A 5,518-nucleotide genomic window follows, 5' to 3' on the forward strand; every position below is an offset into this window, starting at 1 on the left:
TTTTCATTTTTTCACAAATGCGTAATAGCGAATAGATTTACCTTAAATTATTCAACGTCCAAAGATATCAATCAACAATCCAGCTGTATAGGTATATGTGTGATGTTTACTGGTGCAAATTTTAATTTTTCACAAAAGCAGAATCGCTGTCAGGGTTTACCGGGAAGAGTTGTGGCAGTGTAGGCGACCAGGCTGATTGAACCAATATCTCTTCTAAAAAAATTCAACAATTCCAATTTAATAATCCTATCGGCCTCTCTTTGTACCTTTTGAGACAATTGCTAGTATTACAAAATATCCCTTTTTAACAAAAAGGTTAAAAAGTATATTTATAAACATATATACAATTTCAACACCGTTATTATTTGACCAAAACAAACTTAAAAAACAAAATACAATACAATTATATAATAGAACAATAACAATGGACAATATATAATATAATTACGTGGAGGTGTGAGATATTGCAGCGTAGAAGGGGCAACCCTCTGTTGCTTTCTTATATTCCCCATAACTCTCCTCCACTTGTCCCCTCAAAAGTCCCCCAAAAAGTTCTGTTGGGTCATAATACACTTCCAACTCCACAATCCTCATTTCCTCGTCCACCTGCACAACATTAACCACTGTTCAGTTATTAAATACTTTTCCTAACCATAATAAACCTCCAATCCTATAGACGAAAATGACTGCAAACTCTTATGTCAACCCATACAGTGCAGGCTGTAAACATTAGTAATCTGTTAAAATATCAGAGAACATTAAAATGGGTTTTAATTCTGAACAGCTGCATGAGTTGCAGGATTCTGTAATACTTATGTACAGTTCAGTGTGCTGACCTTAGAAATAGCAATTCCAATGAATTGCACGGTTTCTCCCGTTGGTTTATGGCCTTTGAAAGGCCCCTCCATGATGCCCCAGTGCCTGTATAGACTTGAACCACCTCCCAAGCAAATCCTGTGGGGAAGGCCTGTATAGACTGGAATGTTTCCATGGCCATCTTGTAGTACTGAAGTTCCTCGGGCAAAGATGTCTGAAGGAGTACGTTGTAGCTTCCCATATCGAGGGTCTCTTTTCCCAATAACGCAGGCCTTCCTGCATGAATTTCACAATTGATCAGAGGGAATGGCACCTGCCTCTATTATTACTTTGTCTATTCAAACTAGGTTACTTGACTAGATATATATCGGAAATATTACCGTTGACACTCATTGAGAAGCTGGAAGGGTCAATTGATTTGAATTCTTGTATGTTTGTCTTGTGAGACAGCTCCATCTCCCACGTTTCCACCAACTTCTCCACAGTTTCTTCCAGGGAACCTTGTATGTTTTTTTAAAATTGGATAGAGTCTGGAATTGTGAATTTTCCATAATTATTTTTTTAAATATTATATTTATATATACTGTTTATAAGAGATTGAATTTATATATACAATAAAAAACAAATTTTAAATAACAAAAATTAAAATTTGTCAATGTTATGATTTCAATATAAATTGTTATATTAACTTTTTAATGATGATGATGATGGTTAACGTTCACTGAGAGCAAACTTTGGTCTATCGGACCCAAAGAAATGAAGTATTTATTTTGATTTAAGATTTTATTCCTATGCTCAAAAGCTTGGAGAGAATCCCGAGCTCACTGTAATTTTGACAATGTAAAAGGCTAGGAAGGTCAGTATTGCAACAAAATTTTTGAAACTAAGATCTAATGTGGTTGTACACGGGGCACTCTAAGAGAAAGTGATTTTCATCCTCGATGTTCATATTCTCATAGAGATGGCAGAACCTTTCCATCCATGGTGTTTTAGGAACTGCCCAACGACCCCTTTCACTATGGAGCTCATGAGAGTTTGTTCTAATCTTGGCTATATTAGTTTTCTTCTTTGAGCTAGTTAAAACAGAGAGATACTTTTGATCTCCTAGGGTGGGGTTTATGACCTTCTTATAATATCTTAATTTTCTTTTAGCTGTTAAATCTATCTCCCGCCACATTTTTTCTTTGAACTTAGAAGTAACAATATTTTTAATGTTATTAATGTTTTGCAATGCAACATTTTCGTCGATATCCCAATGGTTTAACCAAGCCCTAGTGTCTTTATACCAACCTCGTTTGAGCCTTACGTGGTTTTGGCTGGAATTTAAAGCTAGCTTAAGAATTTTATGGCCTCCTATGTTATTGAGTTTGTGCTTGTACAACAAAAGCCTAGTCATAGCTAGGCTCTCAATAGGGGAAAGACCCACTTTTATAAGGAGAATAGGATAGGGTGTGTTTCTTTTAATTTTGAGGTTATACGTTATAATACACTTTTGGATTTGCTCAATCTTTCTCCGGGATTCTCTAGAGATGCTACAACCCCAACCCTCACATCCATATAAGATAACCGGAGTGACTAAAGTTTCAAATATGAACTTCTTTCTATCCCACATTACGAGGTTTGTCGTTTTACAATTATTTTCAAGACCAAAATAAGCTTTCCACCCCCCATTAATCATTTTCTCAATGTTATAGTTCCAGTTGAGCTTGTGATGAATATCAATTCCTAGGTACTTGTAGGAAGACACTTCCTCCAAGTTACTATTGTCATACATAAAATTAGCTCAATTGTCCTTCTTGGATTTGATAATCATAACTTTTGTTTTGTCAGTGTTAACAATCATACCCATGGTAGAATAGAAATCCTTAAGAAGTATAAGTTGCTTATCAAGATCAGATGGGCACTTGCGAGAACAACAATATCGTTAGCGTAGAGAAGAAGGATGATGCCTATCCCAGCTAAGATCGTGCCAACACATCCTACTTCCTCTAAACAACCTTCTAGTTTGTCGATGTAAATATAGAGTGAACGTATAAAATATTATTTTTTATATAAATCTCAATGGTTTATAAATTATAAATATGGTAATGGTTTTAAAAATATGAGTGGTTTGAGTGTGATTGTTATTATAAATATAAACGGTTATATTAACTTTTTTATAAATTATAAATATGAAGTCGGTGTATAAAATATTATAAATTATGAATATGGTAATGGTTTTAAAAAATTGTGGATATGGTAATGGTTTTAAAAATATGAGCGATTTGAGTATGATTGTTATTATAAATATAAATTGTTATATTAACTTTTTATAAATTATAAATATGGAGTGGGTGTATAAAATATTATTTTTAATATAAATGTCATTGGTTTATAAATTATGAATATGGTAATGGTTTTAAAATATGAGTGGTTTGAGTGTGACTATTATAATAAATATAAACGGTTATATTAACATTTTATAAATTATAAATATGGATTGGGTGTATAAAATATTATAAATTATGAATATGGTAATGGTTTTAAAAATATAAGTGGTTTGAGTATGATTTTTATTATAAATATAAACTGTTACATTAACTTTTTATAAATTATAAATATGGAGTGGGTGTATAAAATATTATTTTTAATATAAATGTTAACTGTTTATAAACTATGAATATGGTAATGGTTTTAAAAATATGAGTGGTTTGAGTGTGATTGTTATTATGAAAATTATAAAATGCTTTGTTAAAATATATAATAGAGTTGGTTTTTGTTTAATGATTCAATATTTAATATAAAATTATTTTTAACATCGAATTAATTTGATTATTTAAATGAATTGATTTATTAAAAAATATTAATATCTAAAAATATATTAAATTTTTATTATTATAAAGTATGCATTTTTCAATGTTTTGTTATGTTTTTATCATTTTAAATATATTGTATAGTGTGATTTTGTAGATAATGATGTTATATTTGTTATAAATGGTTTTATCAACTAGCAATTGTATTAGACGTATATTGTAAGTGGATAACATGTGGAAGAAGAGTATATATGAAGAAAGATGTGATATGTTATGTGATCTAATTATAGCCCAATTTGAGTAAAAGAGAAATATGTACACTGTAAGTGGATAACATATGGAAGAAGAGCATAGATGAAGAAGGATGTGATATGTTATGTGATTTAATTATAGCACAATTTGAGTGAAAGAGAAATTTTAATGTTAAGTGCAATACAATCAAACAATCTACTCAAAACAGAGACATGTGCAACTTCCTTCCCAAGTGCTCAATCAAAACTCAATAATATCTATCCCTAAACATTTCACTAGACCTGAAGCATGTTTGGCTCAACAATATCTAACTCAAATGCATAAATCGTGGAATCTATGATGTATTGAACTAAATCTTAGCCAAATTGAATGTTGTGTTGGTGACCAATGCAAAAACATGTACTAGAGGAATTTATGTGCTTGAAGCTGGATTTCCAATACCCATTGATTTATGTTTGATTCAATTGAAGACATTTAGTTGAATAGTGTGTTGGTGAGAAAAGCACTATGTTGAAGGGAGTTTTTTTTTCACATAGGAAAATTTGGGCAAATCAATCCTACAGGAAGTTAAATCTCGTCGCCGAGACTATCAGGGCCTAACCCCAATGATCAGGTGCTCAGAATTATGCTTAAAATCAAAGTGTCAGAATATTGTCAAACTTAGCTTTAGATTGAAAAGATCGTTATTCTGAATCCAATGGTATGAATGACACTCAAATCCTAGTTCGTATGCAGAAGTTAGAGCAAGTCAAAGTTCAAATTTGACTTGCCTACATGGCAGGATTAGGATGATGTGGCAAGGTCTTCAGCGAATAAGGAGGCACCAAGTGGCATCCCGCCATTGGCCCTCGCATATTTCATATTTTATATTGCAGTGTTAAGTGGTTCGAGTTAAGAATCGGCCCCCGTACAAAGCCAATTGCGATTTGTGATATCGCATATCGCAATCAAATGAAAGGATTGGCGCACAGATATTGGCCCTAACACCAGCAAGGTTGGGAGTTGCGATGTGATGCAATCGCATATCGCAATCGCAGTGGCAACAAGAATCGGTCCCGACAAGGATTGGGTTGTGATGTGATATCGGCCTCGATTGCGATGCGGTAAGCCCAATCGCATATTGCAATCGCACAAGACAGTAGAGTCCCACAATTTATCACCACCAGACATTGTCGATTTCGATTTGTGATACAACCGACAAGATATGGCCCGCAGTGCCGAGAAATTCTTGCTCAGTTAGCAGATTTTGGTGCTAATTTGTAGTTTGCTACCAGTTTTAGAAGCAAGCTACAGTGGCCACTTCTTCGATAGAAGCATAATATATATCAGCATGGGAAGCAACATGTGAACTTGTTTTGTTGCACAAAGTCTTGCAAGATTTAGGTATCCCTCAAGTAGAAGCTACATCTTTATTCATCGACAACCAATGAACCATAAAGCTTGCCAAAAATCTAGTTTTCCATTCCAAAGCAAAGCATGTGGACACAAAGTATTATCCTTCATAAGATCAGATCTCAGATATTTTCACAAAACCACTTGGCAGGATCCAATTTACTAGGTTCAGGGATGAACTTGGCATATGTCGTAATGTATATTTGGATCAAAGGGGGGAATTTCAGATGATCCAAAATACATAAACTTTAATTTAATTATTTATG

The 5,518-nt window shown here is 33.2% G+C and overlaps 1 pseudogene; it reads right to left on the bottom strand.

Annotated features, from left to right (window-relative positions):
* Nucleotides 1-444: 444 nt before the first annotated feature.
* On the bottom strand, nucleotides 445-5,030 carry LOC149157918 (pathogen-related protein-like; annotated as a pseudogene).
* Nucleotides 5,031-5,518: the final 488 nt, after the last annotated feature.

This window comes from Pinus tabuliformis, chromosome 5_2, assembly GCF_031772625.1.
Source record: "Pinus tabuliformis cultivar Carrire ecotype Pingquan chromosome 5_2, CPIR1, whole genome shotgun sequence".
NCBI lineage: Eukaryota > Viridiplantae > Streptophyta > Pinopsida > Pinales > Pinaceae > Pinus > Pinus tabuliformis.